At 40.9% G+C, this 25,765-nt stretch overlaps 1 long non-coding RNA gene across 1 annotated transcript; it reads left to right on the top strand.

Moving 5' to 3' along the window:
* The first annotated feature begins 4,432 nt into the window (after positions 1–4,432).
* On the top strand, positions 4,433–6,973 carry LOC148020435 (uncharacterized). The gene is made up of 3 exons (XR_015694994.1): positions 4,433–4,695; positions 4,830–4,937; positions 5,087–6,973. It is a non-coding gene; the product is annotated as an uncharacterized LOC148020435 (long non-coding RNA).
* The last annotated feature ends 18,792 nt before the right edge of the window (positions 6,974–25,765 follow it).

Genomic DNA, 25,765 nt, shown 5'->3' with positions numbered 1-25,765 from the left:
TTGATTCTATGAGAGAAGGGGGTAGGCTAACATGAGAGATTTTGATTGTGGGATGATGCTGGAGCGTAAAGGAGAGTAGATCGAGGTTGGAAGGATCATCGGCTATTGGGAAGCATCAGCAGGTCTCCAATCACAATATATGTATGTTATAACATGCAATTCTATGAGTAAGTCTCATAAATTTAATTATTTTATGATAAATTCTATTGATAATGTGCAAAGGCTAAAATAAATGCAATCCAAAGGTTTGGTTATAGGATTGCTTGCTTTTAGAGTTGCAAAATTTCATAAAGTGTATGAAGCATGCCAGTTTGGTAAGTAGGCAAGACAACCCTTTTTGCATGGCAAAGATGTCAACAGAAATATACTTGATGCTATGCATATAGATGTTTGGGGGCTTACACACAATGTATCTCTTGGTGGCAGCAAATACTTTGTCATGTTTATTGATCATTGCTCAAGAAAGCTATGGGTATACTTTATGAAGGAAAAGAGTAATATATTTGAGTACTTCAAATCGTTCAAGGAAGTTGTTAAAACAAAAATAGGCTTGAAAGTTAAGTGCTTGAGATCAAATGGAGGGGGAGAGTACCTCTCTAATGAGTTTAGTGGCTTCTTGAGGTCTTATGGGATAAAGAGACAGTTTACTTGTAGGTATACCCTATAGAAAAATGGGGTTGCAAAAAGAAAAAATAGACATCATTATTTGAATAGCTTCAGATAAAAAATGATCTGCCATATTCTTTTCAGCCATCAATGCCCATGCAACTTCTACAATATATGGAAGGCTTGGATGATGAGAAAGCATCATATTTGATAGTTAATGCTATTTTGGAACCCTTTTGCCTTGTGAATGTCTTACAAATAAGTTAGCAATATCTTAATTTGTATTCTTTGGAACCTCCCCCTCTAGATAAAATATCAAAGGCTATAGAGTGAGCATGGGTAGAGGTATTAGCTGATTCAAATGTTCCATAATTCAAAGAGAAAGAAGCTAAAGTTGAGGCTATTACAAACTTAGATGTGACAGAATTGTTAAGGCAAGAGCAAGAATTTGAGGCCCCAACTTCAAAAGGTGTCAAGGACCAAAGAGGATAAATTATCTATAGTTTACATTGGTTTGGATGAAACCAAGCCAGTAAAACTCAATGCTCATTTGGATCTCAACTTCTATGAATAGCTAATTTCTTTGCTTGATCAAATTTAAATATGTATTTGCATGGGACTATTTTGACATAAATGGCCTAGATCCCTATTTCTATTACTAGCACGTTCACTGAAATTGGATGCAATGAATAGAATGCAGATCTATAGAATGAATCCACACATGGCTAAGAGGATGAAAGAGGAGTTGGACAAATGACCTTGTGTATAGTATTCACTACTTTGGTGGAGCATACAAAATGGATCTTTCCCATAGTCATTGTCCCAAAAGAGAACAAGAAACTCAGAACTTGCACGGATTATTGAAAGCATAATGAAGCAACTACTCTAGATCTCTTTCCCCTATCATATTTGGACAATACCCTAGGTGAGGTAGCTAGTCACAAGATATACTCCTTCTTTGATGGCTTTAGTGAGTATAACTAGGTTTGGCTCCCTTGGAAAGAATAGTTAAAGAAAACCTTGATCATAGCGTGTCAGTATAGTAATGTGGTTTGGTCTTAAGAATGCTATAGAACCATTTCAACATAATATTCATGACAATTTTTGGCCTTATCTGATGGAGTTCATGAGGGTGTTTTTGAATTATTTGTGTTTGGGAATGTTCTCCTACATTTATACCATCTCCAATTGTGTGTTACCCGATGGGATGTTAGTGTTAGTCTCAACCCCATGAAGAGTGTCTTTGTTGCTAAGAGAGGAACGTTATTAGGGCATGTGATTTCAAGAGATGGGATTGTTATTAACCCATGAAAGGTTACAACTATTATGTAGGTGGAAGTTTCTAATTCTCCATTGGACTGTTGTGAGATTCCTTGGATAGATACACAAGCATGGGCATCACCTTTATCTTTTGCTCATGTGGCCATTCCTCTCAATAAGTTGGGCCTCGAGTAAGTTACTATGTATAAAAATGTGCAGCATGTGAGTTCAAAAGAAGGGAATATTAAAAAAGATAGTCTTACAAATATACATTCACAGAAGGAAAATTTTTAAAATTCATAAATTTATTCATAAAAGGAGTATCTATATTCCATATGTGTATTTTTTACATAAGGGTATTATTAATTCATGAAACCAGCTAGGATTTTCTTACCAAAAAGGGGTCTCGAATAATGCCTTCCACTTACGTAATGATGGAGTTGTCGGTTGTAGACAATAGAACTACTTAGATGTGATACAAGCCAATAGTTATAGGTAGAGGCCATTGGAGCTCTTGGAATAGTGTGGAGGTTGCATAAGCGAGGCATCCAAAAGCCATGGGTATGGACATATTCAGTAGCATGAGTATTGTAGATGTGTAGCCAAATGGTAACCACATGAGACCACATGCTCTTCAACATCTCCACAAGTAGATTTGACATGTGTATGAGGCCACATGTAGGTAGAGTTGATAGTGGACGTGGAGCTTGATGTGCAATATGAAGGGTACAATGAGAGCATTGGAAGCTAGTGATTGTAATGCATTGAAAATTTCTTATAAAAGAAAAAGGAGGATATAACTTCACATACTAGAGTTCAATCTCATATTGTGTGCTAGAGTTCAATCTCATATACATAGGTTGCAACACAATGAGAAGGAAGTCATAACTAAGACGTTATATTGCTTTCTCGAGCAAATTCCTTCCTTAATAGGCCATCATTTGAGAAGATAAAGGTGATGGTATTCCTCGTGAAGAAAAAATAAGATACTTGGTGCTAATAGTCTAGGAAATATGGAAATTTGTGAAATTCACTTCAATGGTTACATCAGCCAATCCATTGGATGACTAATGTGATGAATAAATGAATCCTCCAATGGATGTCTTACAAACCGAGCAACTTAAGGGATGAGATTTTTGACAGACTTGAAAAGGCCTATCTTAGATAGGCCTACTATTTTTGTAATAGCTTTATTTCCTAATATTTTAGTCTATTTTGGGTCTAAAGCCAAGCGAAGGGTTTTTTTATTGGCATTCAAAGAATAACACTAGTGCCTGGGTAATGACATTTTCTACACTCACTCTCTAGAAGTCGAAGTCGCTTCCTTGAGTTTTTGTCCTTAGCTAATCTCTAGATAATAATATTGAAAAAATAATGAATATATCCAAGGAACTTTGGGAATCAACGAGGAATCAAGAGTCATATGATGAGCTACTATTTGCCTAGTTTCAAAGATGGGACTAGCAATGACTCTTTTTATTTGAACCACCTACATGAAGCATTCAATTCACATCCTTATTATTGGGGGTAGCTATTTATGAACCAAACAAATTGTGAAGTTAGATACATATAATCATGGAAAGTATGACCATAGGCTATTGCTATCAAAGATGTTTAGCTTGTTACAATATCGTCATTCTCAAAAATCCAAAGCCAATGAATAGTGTTGCATCATTAACTTGCAACCATAGATAAAACTAAAAAATGCTAAAACAATAAAACAAAAGGAATTAGATCCTCTATGATTGCTAGAGTGGGGTCTATTGCATCTAGAGGGCCCAAGATTAGAATACATCCACATCACCCTAAATCTCAACATGTGAACAATCAACACAAGCTCATAAGGTATATGTCCTAAAACAAGGACCAACATACTACATCTACCCCTGAAAAGCTTCAACATAACTAGCCTCTAAAGAAACATATTAAAATTATAGAAACATTGCCCAAGTCACGTACTATAATTTCATATTGATGAATATTGTAAGTGATGCTAGATTATAGTTTCGTATTGATGATCTAACAAGTCTTTAAGTTTAGTATGACCACTTTTGTGATGTGAATGCTTTCTATGTAATGAGCTACTTTTTTGGATGTACTTACATTATAACTTTATTTTTCATGTCAAAGATATTGCCGGACTCTTAAAGTTCTAGCTATGGGGACCGCTTTGACCAAAGAACCTATACGCTAAACTCAAGCTATGAGTAACTAGTGACTTCATGAGAGGTCACCCTACTTAAGACTATAGTGGTGCCAATGTAACTTTTTTAAACTTCAATTTTTAGAATTTATGTGTTCAAACAAAATCAATTGTTTCTTATCTTGGCATCCACATCACAAATTCGAAAAGTTCTTTTCTTGGTCATTCTTGAAGCATATCAAGAAAAGAGGTATGAACATGTCAAATTCAAACATGAGATAAAGTACGTGGAAAGGATACCTTGCACTACTAGAACTAGAAGGTGTTAGCATGCATTGATATTCATAGTACTTTGCTAACATCAAATATTTGATAAAGTAGCCTCCTTGCCAAGACATGTTTCTTTGTCATAATAAAACTTGTTAGACATTCATATAGAGGACACCTCCTTCTGCCATTCTTCTTCCCTGGCTTCATCACTTCACCTTTAGGAACTCTTGCCCCTTCCCAACCTCAATAGTACCCTGCTTCCTCTTCTTCTGCATCCATTACTTCTTCTTCAACTTTCGCCAGCGGCTCCACCAACGTCCATCCTACAATTGCATTCGTCATTGATCCCCGCATCCATCATTGATCCGTGCAGTGCCATGGCCTTGGCCGGTGGTGCAGGCGCAATGATACCAGAGGTAAGATCGCTCTTTCCATTATTGTAATGTGGCTTATTCGATACGTATACTTCGCATGGAAGGATGCCGTGATGATGGCTTGAAGACAAGGATCTGTTATAAGTATGGATTTTTTGTTCTAACTATGCTTTCAGGGGATTACTACGATGAGCTATGGCGGCAAGCCTGCGTAGGACCCTTGGTGTCATTTCTCAGCTGAAGCAATTGGTGATGTATTGTCCCCAGAGAGACACAACGCGCAGGTAGGAGATATTAGTTTGCGCCATTATTGCATATTGTTTGAGGCAAGAGGATATTTATTTTGCTGGAGCTCTTAGAAAGGAGAAGTGGAGCTCGCATACATGGAGGTGAAGCTTCTGCTAAATGCATATACTACGTTTGACCTTTGCAGATTACTACGTCTACAGGCAAGCAAGGAGGAATTTTGTGCGATGTTATAGGCTTGCAGCTAAGTTTTCTGACTCTATTCAAAGCTCTGTAGTACTTGTAGACTTGCTCAAGGTAAGGTAAGATGTCTTTCCAAACTCTAATCGGCTGAAAAATGCATGTTTGGATTTTCAGGTAGCAGGAGTAGAAACAGACGAGGTGAAAGCTCAGTTTTACCATAGGTCTCTTTTGTGATTGACAAAGAGTGCATTGCTAGGTCTTTGTGCTACTATTTCAGCCTCTTAGTCAATAAGACCTTGAGCAAAATCTAAGCACTTACAAGCATCTGCCCTTCAGGGTTTGACACCTAATATTTTCACAATCATGTTGCTTTTGGAATGCTTATACATGGTACTGTGATATGAAGCCAAACTAGATGACATCAACAATCAAAGATGGTATAGTAGCTAGGCAAATAGCAAGGCGGCCTGCCTACTATAGTTATGACAAACAGATGAAGATCTGAAAGGATTTGCTCTAGTTCAGCCCATTCCAGGCGGTCCATTGTGTTCAATGAGGATGTACTGAGGGCTAATGCAGGAAAAACTAAACCACCATTAAGTTTTAGATGTAACGGTGACAACAATATTGCTGTGATGATGGAAGACTCTATGTTGTTACCTGTAAGTTCTGACAAAGAGGATGAAGAATGTTTCCCTCTTAGTAGTTTTTCTTTGTCAGAAGGAAGTCCACCTTTCCAATACCCTCTTTTGAGGTTACACCTAAAGGACACTGACAAAGAGAAAGTATTGGACAGGCTATTGAAGAAAAATCATGGAAACTCTTGGCCGAAGAGTAGAATTGGACTGCACCACTCTTTTGTTTAAGGGCCAGACATGTGCAAAAGTCTAATGGGAGTCCTCAAAGTCGGCTTCATATGGCAACAAAGACGTTCAAGCCCCATAGCAATGACATTTCATCTCGCATTGCCATGGTGAAGCTGCTCTGTAACCTCACAACAACATACCTTGATGAGGTTCCAACATGTCTAGGTAGTAGAAATGTTGATTTAGGTACGGTTACATTATCAGATCACCCAGTGGAGACAACCAGTGCACATGGACACTCTTGTGAACCAAAGCTTGATAGTCTACATGCTGAATACTCCTCTCTCTTGGTAGGAAGTAGAAGAATGGTTGAGTATTGTTCATTGTTAAAGGGGCTCATGCTTGAAGCATCTAGCTCTAGAGGCATTAATGGTATAAGTTAAGAGTGCTCTGTAAATCACCCGTCTCCTTCTTGCAAATTGGATACAGCTGGTTCTCTGTTGATTCAATAGCATTCATATCCTTCAACCTGCTCAGAGATTTCCTTGCCCCTTTGCAGGAGTTCTTTTGAGTGGGTTTCAGCATTTGGTTTAATGGAGCCACTAGGATTATGCGCAATTAAAAATCTGCTCTATAATGTGACGGTTGAAGGTGGTAGTGGAGCACCATTAGGGGCAGCTTGTGTATGCCTTGTAAGAAAATACCTTTCAAGCATGTATACCTAGATCATAAGAGATTGGGATATACTAAGGAGTACTAGTAATAATATATCAATGGACTATTTTGCATTTTCTACTCCCCTCGCTTATATATCATTTAATGTTGCATTTGTTGGGAAATTGAAGCAAATTTCCTAATTGAGACTATTAACTGAGCTTAACCTCCTTTCTGTACAGGTTATGGCAGACTTTGAATGGAAGTCATATTGTAGGAGTTTCCTTTAAACAAGCTTTGGTCTATCGCATTTTCTTGCAGCCTTTCCACATTCAAATGAGCCTTAAATGACATACTTGCAAATAAGGAGAGGAATGTATATCAATAGATGTTGAATAGGTATGTGCCCATATTTATTTGTATCAAACATGTCTCTGGTTCCAATTATTGGTTTTCATTGTCTTGCTTCTGACTTTCTTATTCTTATGGACATCTTTAGCCTAATAGATGAAAACTAGATAAGGTCCTATTGGTTGTAACAAAAATAGTTTGTGTCTACAATGCATTTAGTAATGACTAGTTTCTAGTGCATCAAGCATTGCACTCTGCATCACCTATTATTTGCATGATCTAAAGTCATTAGTGCTTGCATAAACAATTTAAAGTCTGTGCTTCACGTGAGATGCCTAAATTATGGTTCAAGCCCACCTTTAAATCGTGATGGTGCTGATGCAAAGTGAAAGCATACAAGCCTGCCATTGAAAAAGTTTTGCTTCCATTGACTTGGTTTGCAAATTGCCTTGCATCCACTTTGGATATTAGTGTTGAATTTAAAACTAGTTGTAGCACTTAGTAGTTTAGAAGTCTAGGAAAACTTATTTCTACATGAGTAGAACTGAATAAATACAAGTGAGTGTACATAGACTTGTGGGGTTTATGTTTCTTAAGAGTTGATGGTTACAATTAGATATTTGATGTTGTCATGGAGAAGATGTACGATGCATATCAGTATGACTAAAATTGTAAATTGGTCCTAGCTTTTAATAATTACAATTAGAATTGGAGATTGCATGTTTATTATGATTAGGATGTTCCATGTCATCTAAAGGCAAGAGCGTCTTAATCTATTATTGTAAGGATAAATACAATTGTTGAAAGTTTGTCTAATAGGTCTCATTCATCTCAAATTCTATCAACCACAGTTATGTATATCATGTGCTTTAGATGGTGATATTGGACCTCTCGGTCAGTACTAATATTCAAATTTGTATGCTCGTTATCTGATCACACTAGAATAAATACATCATTTAATACTTACTTTGCTGGTCTACAATTTTAATAGTCTTTGGCTGGTTTGAAAGTGTAGAAGCACACATATGTGAGGGCCATAAGGGTTAGGGCAGGAATCACTTTAGAATGGAGAGACTTGTGTTGGTTCAATATGACTTGGAAACTTTACCTCTAGTCTTCCTTACTTTCAACTTGGTGCCTATTGGGATAGTCCCTTACCATGTGTCCCTCTTGTTCACATGTAAAGCATGTATTTGCAGCCATTAACTCCTTGCATTGTGCAAGTGTTTTCCAAGTTTTTCTATGCTGGGTCCTATTTTCATATTTTCTCCTCTTTTCAGCCTTCGATCCTTTCCCCTTTCAGAACACTAAAAACCCTATTTTATTGCAGATACATAGAAGTATTGCAGCTAGGGATGGCAACTTCTTGAAGACCACACAAGCTATGGCAAGAGGCTTGGACAAATCTAGAGGCAAGGGGACAAAAATGATAGCTCGTTTTCAACCGCTAGTCAAATTTTAGAGGTAAACTCGCCAAGAAGGACTCTTAGGAGTTAGTGACAATCTAAAACTCTATTACTTTTTGAAAGGAGGTCTTCTCTCTATGTTCTTGCCAAGCTTTTTCTCAAATAGCCATCGAGGACAGCCTTCCAACTTCTCTCTTGCTCTTTATGCTCAAGATTTGCCTACACAACCTTGGGGCAAGTATCCCATAGACCTTGCTAACCACAGACTACCATATTTGCCATTTTCAAATAGAGATTTGGATCACGAGATCAATTTGTTTTGCTTCACAAGGTTTACCTAAGAGCTTCACATAAGGCTTCAAGCTCAAGCAAATGGGGCACTCAACAAGATGAGAAGCAAAGCTAGACTAGGAGCAAGATCTATGGTCCAACCATCGGGGATTTAGATGCTTAGGAGCTATCGAATGTTAACAGGGTTGATGTTTGATTTGGGTGTTGGCCCAACAAAGGGCTGAAACGTTGAACTTCCAACTTGTGAAGCCATAGGTGGTGGATTTGTTGGAAGGGGAGGTTGTAAAACCTTTGTAGCCATGAAGGGTTATGAAGCAGATAAAGGAAAAATCCCAAACATTGAGCTAGAGTTAATTGATTGAGATTGTGCAACAGGTGGAACTGGTGTCACATTTGCCCCTTCAAAGGAATACAAAAAGAGGGGTGGCCCACTTGGTAGTGGTGGTTGGACTTGCACCAACCATCATTAGCAATCTGTAAAAATGCTCCCAGAAAGCCTTAGCAGTTCCATCAATAGGTGGTCCCAATGAAGATGCGGCTTCTCATCTTTCAACTGGTATCAGAGCACGGCTTCCCGACTTTTGAGCTTGGCTTATGGCATTTTCAGCTTCCCATTGACTCCCTACTTGCATTGGTTCTCCTTCCCGGTAGCCATAGCTCATTCTCTTGAGCTCCCGTCACTCCCCGCCTTCCCGAGCTTCTTCCCGGCTTATTGAGGTACTATCAGGGCATTGACATTGAGGTATTGCTTCATTATTTTAGAGTTTTACTTCGGTCCATAGGTCTAGGTAAACAGGGTTTTCACAGGTTGTGGGTAGCCATAGCTCACACCTCTTGGAGCTTCCTTCACTTAGATCTTGCTTCCAGCTTATCAAGGCTTGCTGAGGGTTGGTGTAGGCATTCTTTGGTTCCCATTTGTACTCCCTTTGGGTCCTATTGTTGACACATGGGACAGTAGATCCCCCCAACCAACTCACGTTTTTTTTTGCGCCTGTTTTAAAATTCGGCCCAAAAATCACTTTTTTGTCATATCTCGGGCATTCGGAACCTGATTCAGGCAAAGTAAGAGTCTAAGTTGGGGTTTTGGCGCGCTTCGGATGCGATGGTGATGTCGGATTTGCCAAATTTTTTATGACAGAATATTTTGCAACATATTTCAGGTCTGAGACAACATGTATTTGTATGTCTATGGCTTAAGTGATACTTCTATTGATGTCTATTGATATCGGATCACTTGTGGATGTTATGCCTCTTATGTGAGACACATTTGGATCTGATTTAGCTCAGCCATTGACTGTTTTGAACAATCCTAGATCTGTCCAAAAGAGGGCAGCTACCTGTTACTTCGATTTTATGCCTACAGGTCTTGGCATTTGATGTCCGATTATGTCTGGTTGTTGGTACCTATACATACGGGAATGTTTGCTTATGGTTTGCCTATGGATTTGAGCTTGGATTGAGTACTGATTTGCTCAGTTTACAGAGGTTATATGCTACTGAAAACTTAGGGACTGAAGCTATTTATGCTACAGTTGGGTTATATCTATTGGTCACAGGGTGCTCCCGGCTACTCGGTATGATGTCATGATGTATTTGGACTATGCCATATGTCTTGTTTATGCTCCGGAATGCTTTTGAGCTGAGATTAGAGCTCGATTTGGGTTTGATTGTCACTTCTTTGTAGCTGGCATTTCATCTATGACATGGTTTATGCCTAGACTACCTAGTACGGGTTATGATGTCTTGGTGAATGCTTTATGCTTTGGCTGTGGATGACAGTTGTTTGAGCTCGTCTTGATATTCATTTGAGTATTCCCTTGAGCAGTTGGACATTGACTTGGATTTTTTCGTTACAACTTGGCTTTTTCCATTACGATCTTGGATGCTAATGAGGCATTGTCTTGGTTACCTGTCTTTAGTACTTTGACTTGGTTTGCTTGAGTTGTTGAGCTCGTTTATCTGCCTTTTGAGCCAATGAGAGCATATTGCATGCTTGACCGACATTGAGCAAGAGGTTTATGCTATTTTGAGCATTTTGTAGATACTTGAGACTTTGGGATCTCTTACACTTAAATGTTGCATAATTCATGTGTCAAGAATCGCGTGATGGGGAGATTTGCTCAAGATGCTGCGTCGAACACACATCGAATGCACAAGGAGAAGCTTACTCAAGAGACAAGAAGAGAGATAGAGGCAAAAACGTTTTCTTGTTGGTTTCTTCTTCTTCTTTCACACACTTTACAATATACACAAAGTATAAATAAGATACAACATAAAGGAAAGTGGCCTACTAAGTCAAACAATGCATACCTGACTACACTAGTCGACTGACGCTATTAACTATGCCAGCTGTAAATAGGTGTAACAACTTGAATATAATAAGTAATGAGTCAGTGGCCATGTGAGAGTCATAATGACCACCAACGTACTAAGTGTAGACGTGTGGACCCATCTAACTAGGCGGTCCATCATTAATGTCCGCATGTGTTGAGCTTGTCATCTTAACACTCCTCCTCAAGCTCAACTGCATCTCTGCAACTCCAAGTAAGCTTCGAAACTTTTGAAGCTTCTCTGTACCCAATGCCTTCGTGAAGATGTCAGCTATCTGATCCTGTGTGCTGACATACACCAAGTCAATCTCACCTACTAGTACATTCTCTCTTACAAAGTGGTGTCAAGATTGTGGGAGAGAAGGAAGGAGTCTCACTTGTAGCTTTCTTGCTTGCACAATGGGGGAATACACACAAAGGTGGAGGCTGAAAACAGTTTTCCTCTTCTTAGTTGTGTAAGCCAAAAGAATTCTAGTACATAGAAATAGAAGAACCCTATATATGGGTCTCAAACCAAACTCAACCAACTAAGGTGGCATACTAATTGAGCCACAAACTAGAGTAGATAAGGATAGCTGTCATCTAGCTATTATTCATGGGCGGTGTACCAACCGCATCTACAACTGACAAGTCGGTGACATAAATGCACAACGGTCACCCTGGCATATCACGAGTGGAGCTCGATATCTCAACACTCCCCCTCGAGCTCAATCCCAATTCCTGCACACCAAGCAGGTCTCTGAATTTGCGCAGCTTCTCTGCGCCCAATGCCTTCGTAAATATGTCAGCTACCTGATCCTCTGTGCTGACATAAACTAGATCAATAAGACCTAGTAAAACCTTCTCCCGCACATAGTGATAATGCACCTCAATGTGCTTTGTTCTAGCATGATAGACTGGGTTATTTGCCAAGTGTATACTGCTCATGTTGTCACAATAAATGACAATTGGCCCATCTGTAGGGTGATGCATATCATAAAGTAGCTTATGCAACCAAGCTACCTCACATGCAGTCATTGCTGCGCCCCTGTACTCAGCCTCTGTGCTCGACAAGGCAACTGTAGGCTGTTTCTTGCTGCTCCAAGTGACTGCAGCACTCCCAAAAGAGAACACATATCCACTGGTAGATCGTCTATCAGAAATACTACCAGCCCAATCAGCATCAGTGTATCCATGTAACTGTATCTGAACCCCAGTCTCATAAAATAGTCCATACTGCAATGTGGACTTCACATACCTGAGTATGCGTCTAGCCGCATCCAAATGCGATTTCCTTGGAGCCTGCATAAACTGACTTACCAATCCAACAGCATAGCTCAAATCTGACCTGGTAATAGTCATATAAATCAAGCTTCCTACTATGCGTCTGTACATAGTAGGGTCTTCCAGAAGCTCACCTGCATCTGCGCTCAGCTTCACATTCTGCTCCAAAGGAACTGAAATAGGCTTACAGCCTGTCATCCCATATTTGGATAGCATGTCCAATCCATACTGCCTCTGCAAGAGCTGTATCCCACTTGGTGATCTAATCACCTCAATGCCCAAGAAATAACGCAGCTCCCCCAAATCCTTCATCTCAAACTTTTGCTTCAATAGCATTTTCACATGAAGGATATCTTCATCACTGTCACCTGTCATAATCAAATCAACATAAATGACAAGCAGCATAATACATTTCTCTGTTTTTCTCACATAAAGTGAGAAATCTGCCTTGGAAATCTGAAAGCTAATAGTGACAAGATACTGTCCTATCTTGTCAAACCATACTCTAGGTGCTTGCTTCAAGCCATACAATGCTTTCTTCAACCTGCAAACAAACTCAGGATGAACAGCATGCACATAACCTGGTGGCTGCTCCATATAGACCTCTTCTTGCAAATCACCATGCAAGAAGGCATTCTTTACATCCATCTGATGTAAAGACCATCCCCTTGATGCAGCCATAGCAATGACTGCTCTTACGGTTGCCATCCTTGCAACCGGACTGAATGTTTCTTCATAGTCAATGCCATATGTTTGTGCATACCCCTTGACTACTAATCTTGCCTTGTATCTGTTCACAGAACCATCTGCATTGTGCTTCACCTTATAAACCCACTTACAGCCAATTGCATTCTTACCTTTAGGCAAAGGTACCAATTCCCATGTAGCATTTGCTTCCAAGGCATCCATTTCTTCATCCATGGCTTTCTCCCATTTTTCTTTTCCCATGGCTTGCTCAAAAGAAGTGGGTTCTGGTTCCTGTATCACTTTGACCATATATGCATAGTGAATGGCTATAAATCCATTATATTTCAGCCTATCCACAGGATACCTAACTCTGGTTGACCTGCGCAAAGTAGGTTCACTCCCAGGTGCTCTCAAAACATCCCTGGTCTTCCTTACTCCAGGTGTAACAATAGAAGGAATACCCAACTCATCATCAATGCTCTGTTCTGAGCCACTGGATTCACCATCCACATAAGAGTGACCTGCATTCACATCAAACATGGGCTGATCTACCTTCTCTTTTCCTTTTCGTGACACCTGCATACCACTATTTGCATTGCTTTGAGAAGATTCTCCTAATCTCAATCTGCCTGTCCATGGCGAAGAATGTGAACCACTGTTAGAAGACGTTCCAAGTCCACTATTATTTTGTGACTGCTGCTGTGAATTCTGTGCAGCATTACCATTTTGTACATCTACATCATCAATCACATTTACTGGTTTATACCAGCTACTCATCTCATCAAAAACATCTCTGCTCACTGTAAACTTACGAGTAGAAGGGTTATAGCATCTATACCCTTTCTGCTGCAAAGAGTAACCAATAAAGATGCACTTCTCAGCTTTTGGATCCAACTTGGATCTCAACTCATCTGGCACATGAACATAGGCAATGCAGCCAAAAATCTTCAAATGAGAAATATCTGGTTTTCTACCAGTATACCTCTCCTCTGGAGTCATCCCATGTATTGCTGCAGTGGGAGTCATGTTCATTATGTAGACTGCTGTAGCAACTGCCTCAGCCCAATAAAAATCTGGCAGGTCTTTTTCATTGAGCATGGCACGAGATACCTCTCCAATATGCCTGTTTTTTCTTTCTGCAATTCCATTTTGCTGTGGTGTATGACTGCATGAATATTGCTGCTTTATGCCATGCTCCTGCAAGAACCTTGCAAACTCATTTGAGAGGTACTCTCCCCCTCCATCTGACCTTAGGCATTTTATTTGCAGGCCTGTTTCTTTTTCAACCATAGCTTTAAGAGTTTTGAAATGCCCAAAAACTTCACTTTTCTTTTTCATAAAATACACCCAAACTTTTCTGCTATAGTTATCAATAAAAGTGACAAAGTAATGCAGCCTCCAAGAGATGCAGCTTTAGTAGTCCACACATCAGAGTGGATTAATTTCAATGGCTTCTTACTCTCTTGAACATGTCTAGGAAATGGTTTCCTTGCTTGTTTTCCAAACTGACAGGCTTCACATACCTTATGCATTTCTGCAACCTTGAATTTTGGCAATCCTGCAACAATATTTTGGGCCTGCATTGATTTAAGTCGCTGTACATTAACATGACCAATGCGTTTATGCCAGATATCAATATCTGCAACTACACCGATCCCATGTGCAAACATTGCTGCACTCAATTCAGACATGTCTGCATCCAACGTAAACATTCTGCCATTCTTCTTTCCTTTTGCTATCAAGCGATCTTTATTTTTCATATCCTCAACAAAGCATCCATGAGGATTAAATCTGACCTGCAAGCCCTGCTCAACCATTTGACCAACAGAAACCAGATTCTTGGTGATATTCGGGACATGAAATACATCAGACATGTATTTCTTTTTCCCATCCTGCATAGACAAAGGAATTTTTCCAATCTGCACAATAGGATGTGCAGTATCATCACCAGTCTCCACAAATTCTGGTTTTTCCATTTTCCTTGCATCCTCCATCCATTCTGCATGACCTGTCATGTGGTTTGATGCACCTGAGTCAACATACCATACATCATTGCTTTCTTCTGCACTTGTCACAGAATTGTTCATGTGCTGTACCATAAACAAATGCTCATTTCTGTCATCACCCTGTCTACTAGAAGATGCATAATTCCCTTGCAGTTTTCCATTCATGATGTCATTCTGCTTTTTATAGCAGTCTTTAGCCATATGACCCATTTTACCACAGTAGTAGCATTCAACATTACTGTTTGCATTTTGGCCTCTTTGCCATCCACCACGACCTCTTTGGCTCCCCCTGTCTCTAGAGTTACCACGTCCTCCTCCATAGGACTGGTTTTCTTGAGTTTGCTGCATATTCTGATTTCTACCACGGCCTCCAAATCGGCCTCCTCTACCTCTGCCTCTACCTCTTCCAGCATTTGAGTAGAAGACAACTTCTTTTGAAGTTCCTACTGAAGAGGATGCACCACCATTTCTCTGCTCCTCAGAAATTAGAAGAGCAATCAATTCCTCAAAATCAGGAAATCTTTCACGGACGGAAATGGATGTTCGAAACTGTGCGTAATCCTTTCCTAGACCATTCAAGGTTACGGAAACTAAATCATCTTCCACTGGCGACCCAATGGAAGCAAGTGCATCTGCAATCTTCTTCACCTTCATGTGGTAGTCAATGATGCTCATACTTTCTCTTTGCACATTATGCAACTCTTGCTTGAGCTGCATTTTCTTGGCTTGCGTATTTGTGCTATACATTTTTGACAAAGTATCCCATGTCTCCTTTGGCGTACTTGCATCCTGAATATGCACAATCATAGAGTCTGAAATACTGATAGACAACCAGTACATAACTTTCCTGGCTCTCTCATGCCATGCTTTGAATGCCTGCATTTGCTGTTGATTGGGAACATCAGGAAGAACTGGTTCTTCTTCATTTCTTGCAACAAATTCCCAATATCATTTTTCCATAAGGAAATTTGTCATTCTAAACTTCCATGCTTGGAAGTTGTTCTTGTCAAGCTTTTCAGTGACAATCTGTGAAAGAGAATCAGATGCCATTACAGAATACTGCAAAAAATTCTGTCACTCAAAAAACACAGCTTCACCCTTACAAGGGAAAATCTGCAAAACTGACGAAAGTGGTATTTGACCACACAGTCACTTCCTAGTGACGATTTTGCATAAACAGGAACCAAGGATGATTCTGTAACTCCCAATGTCTCTGCACATAAGCATACGATGCAATTTCTGTGGTAACTTTTCACCGACCTGTAGAACAGTAGTCGCACAGCATAAAACTGGGCCTTTTCCTGAGTGCGTGCAGAAAACTTCCCTCTTGCTTTACCGCGAAGGGCGTCTCAACCTGAGACAATGCACTCTTGCAATTTCTGGCTGTGCTACCTGCAGAGATCTGCTCCCAGAACAGAAAATGAAAGCAACACTGCTCCTCTTACCAGAACACCGCGAGCTTGGCTTGCTTTCTTGAGCTCCTTACCACGAACAAGGCTCTGATACCATGTCAAGATTGTGGGAGAGAAGGAAGGAGTCTCACTTGTAGCTTTCTTGCTTGCACAATGGGGGAATACACACAAAGGTGGAGGCTGAAAACAGTTTTCCTCTTCTTAGTTGTGTAAGCCAAAAGAATTCTAGTACATAGAAATAGAAGAACCCTATATATGGGTCTCAAACCAAACTCAACCAACTAAGGTGGCATACTAACTGAGCCACAAACTAGAGTAGATAAGGATAGCTGTCATCTAGCTATTATTCATGGGCGGTGTACCAACCGCATCTACAACTGACAAGTCGGTGACATAAATGCACAACGGTCACCTTGGCATATCACGAGTGGAGCTCGATATCTCAACAAGTGGTAGTGTACCTTAATATGTTTTGTCCTGGCATAGAACACATGGTTCCTAGCCAAATGTATACTGCTCATGTTGTCACAATAAATGATAACTGGGCCTTCCACCTACACATCTAAATCAACCAATAACTTTTGTAGCCATACTACCTCACATGTTGCAACAGTAGCACCTCTATACTCAGCCTCTGTACTCGACAAAGCAACTGTAGATTGCTTTTTGCTGCTCCAACTAACTGTTGCACTACCAAGAGAGGACATGTATCCGGTGGTAGATCTTCTATCAAACATACTAACAGTCCAATCTGCATCTGTGTATCCAAACACCTGTACATCTGTACCTGTCTCATAGAAAAGTCCATAATGTAATGTGGACTTTAGATATCTCAATATGCGTCTGACTACATCCAAATGTGGCTTTCTAGGTACTTGCATAAACTGACTCACAAGACCAACAGCGTAGCTCAAGTCTGGCCTTGAAATGGTCATGTAGATCAAACTCCCTACTATCCTCCTGAACATAGTAGGGTCTTTTATCTCATCCCTAACATCAGCACTCAACTTTACATTCTGCTCCAACGGAACTGAAAGTGGTTTGCATGCTGTCATACCATACTTGGACAACATATCCAAGTCATATTGTCTTTGGGATAGCCATATATTATCATCAGATCTGATCATCTCAATGCCAAGGAAGTATCTTAGCTCACCTAAATCCTTCATCTCAAACTTCTTCTTCAAAAAATCCTTGACTTCAGTAATCCCACTATTACTATTATCTGTAATAATCAAGTTATCCACATAGATGACTATGATGACCAAACCTGTATCTCCCTTTCTCACATAAAGTGAGTGATCAGTATCAGAAACATAAAAGCCAATATTGACAAGATACTCTCTAATCTTGTCAGACCATGCTTTAGGTGCTTGCTTGAGCCCATAGAGCGCTTTATTCAACCTGCACACATACGTGGGATGCTTTAAATCTTCATAACCTGTTGGCTGATCCATATACACTTCTTCCTGCAAATCACCATGCAAGAAGGCATTCTTCATATCCATTTGCTGCAACCTCCAACCTTTGGCTGCTGCCAAAGCAATCACACATCTGACAGTTGCCATCCTAGCAATTGGAATGAAGGTTTCTTCATAATCTATGCCATATGTTTGGGCATAGCCTTTTGCAACCAGCCTAGCTTTGTACTTACTAATAGAACCATCTGAATTGTGCTTAATCTTATAAACCCACTTACATCCAATAGCTTTTTTGCCCTTCAGCAATGATACTAGATCCCAAGTCTTATTAGCCTCTAATGCAACCATCTTCTCATCCATTACTGCATCCCAATGAGTATGATCAACAACATCCTCAAAACAAGTGGGCTCAACATCCTCAACTAGTTTCACCATATAAGCATAATGGTGAGCTGCATAACCTTCAAAACCAAATCTTTTAACAGGGTATCTGACCATGCTAGATCTGCGTACCACCGGATTACTCAATGGAGCCTTTACATTATTATGAGCTCTTTGTACGCCTGGTGTCCTGACAGAAGGAATATCAAGCTCATCATCCAAGCTCTCTGAGCAACTAGAGTCTCCATCAAGAAGTGTATCAATGTCATCTGACACTTTATTCTTTCCTTTGTCTTTACTTATAGTGCTACTAGATGCATCTGAAGATGTAGAGCTACTCCTTAGTCTCCCAGACCAAGGACTACCAGATGATGTCTCTGGTCCACTAAGAGTCCGTGATTCTTGCTTTTCAGTCTGCACATGAGTGTCATGATCATCATCATCATTCAAGTATCACCACTAGATGCATACAACTGCTCATTTTATCAAAAGATGACATCCCTGGTCACTGTGAACTTACATGTGACAGGGTTATAACAGCGATACCCTTTCTGCTCTAAAGAGTATCCAATAACGACACACTGTTCTGCCTTTAGATCAAGCTTCTTTCATAGCTCATCTGTCACATGAACACATGCAACACAGCCAAATACCTTCAAGTGCGATACATCGGGCTTCTTGCTAGCAAAGCATTTTTCAGGAGTCATTCCATGAACTGTAGCTGTGGTAGTTCTATTCATAATGTAGATAGCAATATGCACAGCCTCAGACAAAAAATGCTTAGGCATATTTTTTTCAGCCATCAAGGCGCGTGCAACTTCTGCAATATGCCCGTTTTTCATTTCTGCAATCCCATTTTGCTGTGGGGTATACCTGCATGTGAATTGTCTCTTTATCCCATGAGACCTCAAAAAATCACTGAACTCATTCGAGAGATACTCTCCCTCTCCATCTGACCTCAAGCACTTTACTTTCAAGCCTGTTTTTCTTTCAACTGCAGTCTTGAGAGTTTTAAAGTGCTCAAACACTTCACTCTTTTCTTTCATAAAATATACCCACAGCTTTCTAGAACAATCATCAATGAATGTGACAAAGTATGAACTGCCTCCAAGAGATACATTTTGTGTAGGCCCCCAAATATATGTATGTACAACATCAAGGACATTTTTGCTTACATCTCTGTCACGTGAAAAGGGTTTTCTTGCTTGCTTACCAAACTGACATGCTTCGCATATCTTATGAAATTTTGCAACTCTAAATGTAGGCAAACCTGTAACCAACCCTTTGGACTGTATTAATTTCAGTCTTTGTACATTTGGATGTCCAATGTGTTTGTACTAAATTTCAATATCTGCAACAACACCTTTTCCTTTAGTATATATAGCAGCATTCATAATAGGAATTCCAACATCTAGAGTAAACATACGTCCAACTCTACTTCCCTTTGCAACCAACTTGCACTTGTCATTGAAGTCTTCTACAAAGCAGTCCTTTGCATTAAATCTGACTTGCAGCCCTTGCTCTACCATGTGATCGACTGACACCAAGTTCTTTGTAATAGATGGCACATGTAATACATTTGAAAGACTCTTTGTCTTACCATCATGCAAGGATAAGGGAACTTTTCCAATGTGTGAAATTGGGTGGCATGAATCATCACCCGTTTGCACATAACCTGTATTTTACAAATTCTGCATCTCTCCAAACCATTCTACATGGCTGGTCATATGATTGGATGCACTTGAATCAACATACCAAACATTATCATGTGTTCCCTTTCCTGTAACATCATTCAACATATGCTGCATAACAAACAGACATTCATTTTTGTCTTTATTCTGTCATGAAGACGATGCATAGTTTTCTTGCTGCAACTTACCACTGCGAATATCATCTTTCTTAGCATAACATTGGGCTGCAATATGACCTGTTTTGCCACAATAGTGATACACAATACCAGAGTTGTTAGAGCCTCTGTTCTGCCATCCGTCTCTTCCTCTAGAGCTTTCCTTGCCTCTAAAGTTTCCTCTACCTCCAGAAGCCTACATTTCACCAAACTGTTGATTGAACCTATTTTGTTGGTTATCGCCAGCACGTCCCATACCACGGCCTCTCGAAGAGGATCTTCCACGTTCCCTTCCTGAACTCGAGTAAAATGCTTGGACCTGTTCACCATTTCTTTCAGACGAATCACCCTGCATATTGATCTCTTCAGTAATCATGAGAGAGATCAGCTCATCAAAATCTGAAAATGGCTTCCGTATATATACTGAAGTAACAAATGATTTTTATGCTTTCTCATTGTTAAGGCCACTCAGAGTGGATGAAACCAAATCATTATCATCTGGCATTGCATCAATCGCTGCTAAGGCATCTGTAATGCTCCTCACCTTCAAAACATACTCATTGATAGACATTTTTCCTTTCTTCAAGGCATTCAACTCTTGCTTGAGTTGAATCTTTCGTGCCTTTGTATTTACTGAAAACATGCTCTCAAAAATTGTCCAAGCTGCATGTGAAGTTTCTGCATTCTTGATATGTCCCAGCATAATATTATCAATTACTGCAGATAGCCAGTATATCACCTTTTTGTTTTTCGCATTCCACTCTTTTCATGCTTTTAACTCATCTGCAGTCGGAGGGATTCCCAAATCTGGCTCCTTTTCTTTACTTGAAACAAATTCATGAAGGCCCTTTCCAATAAGGAAGTTCGTCACACGAAACTTCCATGAAGGTTAGTTGTTCTTGTTGAACTTCTTAATAATGGGATTTCCACTGTTCTTTGCCATTATCACAAAACTAATACCAAACAGCAAGCAAATCTTTTGCAACCCTCCACCTGTAGTGTACAACAATACACCAGACAACCTTTTTCACTGTCTGCTTAACAATACATGCAATCTGCAACCAGTTTGCAAATAAACCTTGTGTTTATTAGCTGTAAACACCTTTGAAGTTACAGATTTGAAATCTGTAACCTGTGCACCTGTATACGGCAGACAACTGAAATTGTAGGATGCCTCGAACTGTTGTCGGTAACCTTGCGAGTTTAAAACGGGACCTGAAATGACCTCGGATGGTCAAAATAGCAGCGGGAAAGCCCTAAAGGATTAATCTGCAGAATACACAACGCTCTTCGTGCACACCAAATCTCACTGCAATCTGAGATTTTTGCTCTGCTCTGCTTCCGATGCCTCCACAGGCACTATTCAAGAGAGAGGGTGGAAGAATGGGAGAGCTTCTTACCCGTTGCTTGCTTGCTCGAACCTTGCTTCTTCTCCTTCACTTCAGTTTTCGAAATCAACCTCTCAGTGGCACGGCTTTGATACCATGTCAAGAATCGCGTGGTGGGGGAATTTGCTCAAGATGCTACGCCGAACACACACATAATACACAAGGAGAAGCTCACTCAAGAGACAAGAAGAGAGATGGAGGCCAAAACGTTTTCTTGCTGGTTTCTGTTAGCAATCATGTTTGTCATGCCTTGTCATCTCCTGCCTGTGAGCCTCACTCTGAGTCAGATGAGGACATTAGGAGCTCTGACATGTCTTTCATGTGTTATGATGGGGGAGGCTAGTCACTCTCGACTGGCTGTCTTAGAATGTGTATTTCTTTTTGGCCTCTTTTAGTGGGCAGCCACCACTGGCTGCCCGGTCAGTTTTTTGGTCACTGATGTGGGACGCCCATTTTAGGGCATTTTTAGGATTTGCGCCCATTTTAGGGTTAGGATTAGGGTTTGTCTTTTTGCCTATTTATAGGTAGCCCCCCTTCCCACTTGATCACTTGTCTTCTTGCAGATTCTGACACTCCCTCGTGGTGGTGTTGCCATCATCATCAGCCTGATTTGGTGCCCTCATTGACGTTGTGGGCTGCGTGCAGGGACTGATCAGTCTCCTTCCGCCTTCCGGTTTGTATTCAGTACTCATTTCAGTCAGTGCAGATTTCTCTTCCTTATTTTTTGCTTTCTCTCTCTCTCTCTCCCTCCGTGTTCGTATTCCCTCTTCCGCAACGCACTCTCACATGGTATCAGAGCCGAAGGAGAGTACACGGAGGTGAGTTTTACGCGGGAGAACACCCACAACCTTGCGTTTGCTGGTCAAGACGTCTCCAACAGTTGAGGCGTCACCTTCTGCACCATCTTCTTGATCAAGGCGGTCTGTTTTGGTGTCACATCTTTGCGTTTGCTGCTGGCCTCATTTCCAACAGCCAAGGCGGCCCTTCCAGGAGGTTCCAAATCTTTGCGTTTGCTGTTGGCGCCTTCTGCAGTGGCTGCCACATCATCAACAACCTCTTCCTATTTGTGTTTTCAGCCTGGGCGGCCCTTCTCCAGCTGGGCGATACTCCACCAAGCTGCGTTTTCAGCTTCTGTGGCTGCGTTCAACCTCTGGCGGCTCTTCTCCAACTCGCGACCTCATTCCTACTTGCGTTTTGAGGCAAGAGGTTGTTTTTCTGTGGTGATTACATCGTTAGTACTTGCATTTGATATCATCCTTGCGTTCTGTGCAAGGTGCCCAACTCAGGAGCTTTTGGTGTTTGTGTTTCGGCACCGATAACCTTCCCTTGTGTTTTGGTATTTGCAGATATCGAAGATGTCTTCTCATCAGTTTACGGGCTTTGGTGACTCAGATGACGAGCTTTTGTCTCGACACTCATCTGAACGGAGGCGTGATTTCTATCACGAGGACCGTCGTCCAGAATCTATTCCTCTTTCCCGTCCCCCTTCTATTCATGTATCTCGGCGAGCCCCTTCCAGTGGGCCGAAGATGCAGCCTTTGGTACCCCCTGTACAGATACCCGTACTTCTTCAGCTGCCCAAAGAGAATCGGTTGGATGACTCCAACTTTTCTTTATGGTCTTCCAAGGTGGAGTGTATCTTGGACTCCTTCGATCTTTGGGAGCTTGTTTTTGTTCCTATTCCCCGACCTCAGGTGGATCTCGTAGATGGGACATCTATGGATTGTGCAGCCTTATGGGATCGGCTCAATTCTAGAGCCATATCTTTCCTCTTTTTGAATTTGCAGGATTCTGTCCTTGTTCATGTTCACAGGTTGAAGACTGCAGCAGACGTGTGGAGAAAGCTTGCGTCTCTCTATCAACAGAAGACGTTTGCCCACCAGATAACTCTCGAAAAGAAGTTGCGGATGCTCGCTATTGATGATAGTCCTTCCATGAAGGACCACATCAACAGATTATAAGATATGAGAGATGAGCTTGCATCCCTCGGTCGGACGATATCTTCTGAAGACATGGCTATGATTCTCTTGATTCAGCTACCATCGCCTCGGTTTGATGTCTTCTACACCAGCCTTCTTACATCGAGGACCCGTGTGAAGCTTCTATGGGAGGAGCTATCCCCGCTTGTCTTGGAGCATGACGAGCGACTCAAAGAGGTCAGTGCTAGTGGATCTCCACTAGAGCCTTTGTTGCAGGTTCGAGAGGATAGAAGAAGAAGAAAAAGTCAAAGGCTAAGAAGAAGGACAGTTCTTCAGGCTCTGACTCAGATTCAGAGAGACCGAAGTGCCCACACTATGGGAAAGGGACACATCCCGAGAAGAAATACTGGAAGAAGTACCCTCACCTTCGTACAGGAGCGAAGGGTGGATCTACATCGGAGCCCTCTTCTACCTCTACACTAGCTGTTATCCATGAGTCAATGTTCCTTCATATCCATGCTTTGGAGGAGGATCCTTCTTCCGTGGCTGCAGTGTCTTCTGCGCAGCCTTGGTTAGTGGACAATGGTGCTTCGAGTCATATGACTCCTCGAGGTGATTTGTTACAGGATCTCCGTCCATCAGAGGGTTCAGTCATTGTTGGTGACATTTTATCGGTGCCTATTAGTGGTGTTGGCACATTGCCTTTGTTTACCGACCGACCTTCGAGCTCCTTTTCATAGGCCCTACATGTTCCAGATTTGGGCCTTCCCCTCCTCTCAGTTTATGGCCTTTGAGGCTTGGGACACGAGTGATCTTCACCGAGCATGCCGTTGTTATTGAGGATTCTTTTACAAGAGCTGTCTTATCTATAGGTAGGAGAGTGGGATTTACAGGCTCCATTCCCCTTCTTTGATGCAGGGTCCTTTGAGGCAGTCTATTGCTACACCCGTTCCCGCTTGTGCACCTTCTATTCCACAGGTTTCTTCCCATCCCCCACCTTCTCCTCCGGTGGTTCTCTCGTACCCCCCATCCCTTTTAGCGGGGGACAATCTTGATGATGCGGCTGTGGATTCCCTGGCCCCTAGTGTTTTAGAGAGGGATTCCCAAGATCGTGAGGAGCTCCTTCAGTGGCAGTCTACATCGACGGACTTCATCGATATTGGCATTCCTCTTGCCACCCCAGGATCTATTTCTTCTTCGACCTTCAGCCACATCTAGGATCTGAGAGGGGGTGTTAGCAGTCATGTTTGTCATGCCTTGTCATCTCTTGCCTGTGAACCTCAGTCTGAGTCAGAGGAGGACATTAGGAGCTCTGACATGTTCGTCATGTGTTATGATGTGGGAGGCTAGTCACTCTCGACTGACTGTCTTAGGATGTGTATTTCTTTTTGGCCTCTTTTAGTGGGCAGCCCACTGGTTGCCCGACTATTTTTTTTGTCACACTGATGTGGGGCGCCCATTTTAGGATTAGGATTAGGTTTTGTCCTTTTGCCTATTTATAGGCAGTCCCCCTTCTCACTTGATCACTTGTCTTCTTGCAAATTCTGACACTCCTCCCCCGTGGTGGTGCTGCCATAATCATCAGCCTGATCTGGTGCCCTCACTGATGCTGTGGGCTGCATGCAGGGACTGATCAGTCTCCTTTCACCTTCCCGTTTGTATTCAACATTCATTTCAGTCAGTGCAGATTTCTCTTCCTTATTTTTTGCTTTCTCTCTCTCTCTCTCTCTCTCTCTCTCTGTGTTCGTATTCCCTCTTCCGCAGTGCACTTTCACAGTTTCTTCTTCTTCCACACACTTTACAAGCATATTCTAAAGGTGGCCCAAGCATCGATGTCTCAAAGAGACTTGCCTCATTACTACTAGACTAAAATAGTTACTACTATTGTATACATCATGAACAAGACATCTATAACTGTTGTACATGGTGTGACACCTAAGGAGAAGTATATAAGCAAAAAGTCAAATCTCTCCCATCTGAAAGTATTTAGATGCATTGCTTATATGCATATTCCTAAGAAAATATATACATGTATATATGTATATGTATATATATATATACATATATATATATGTATATATATATATATATATATATATTTGTGAGATACTCTTATTCAAAAGGGATATAGATATTATAACCCTATTACACATGAGTTGAGAGTTAACAAGGATGTTATCTTTGATGAAATAAGTAGTTGGTATAGCAATGCGCATGATACAATTGAAGTTGATATGCACAAGAGTGTGATTGTGCCAAAAAAAAAAAAGTCACCAATATTGAGTGAACCATAGGACTCTCTTAGTCATGGGTCTATTAATAAAACTTGGAGTGATAGATTATAATCACGTGTCACAAGTATCAAAAAAGTATTTTAAAAAAAGATAAAAACTCACTTATTAACTAATATATCAATGTATTAAGACACTTGGTGTGAGAAAGGTACAAGATGATGCTAAGGCACCTAGTAGTGATCTAGGTCTACGCAAGTCAATAAGAGTAACCCAACCCATGAAGTGATT

The sequence above is a fragment of the Lygodium microphyllum genome, chromosome 19, assembly GCF_053477565.2.
Source record: "Lygodium microphyllum isolate KBCC chromosome 19, Lygodium_microphyllum_v1.1.10, whole genome shotgun sequence".
Lineage (NCBI taxonomy): Eukaryota > Viridiplantae > Streptophyta > Polypodiopsida > Schizaeales > Lygodiaceae > Lygodium > Lygodium microphyllum.
This window is presented reverse-complemented; position numbering and strand designations above follow the sequence as displayed.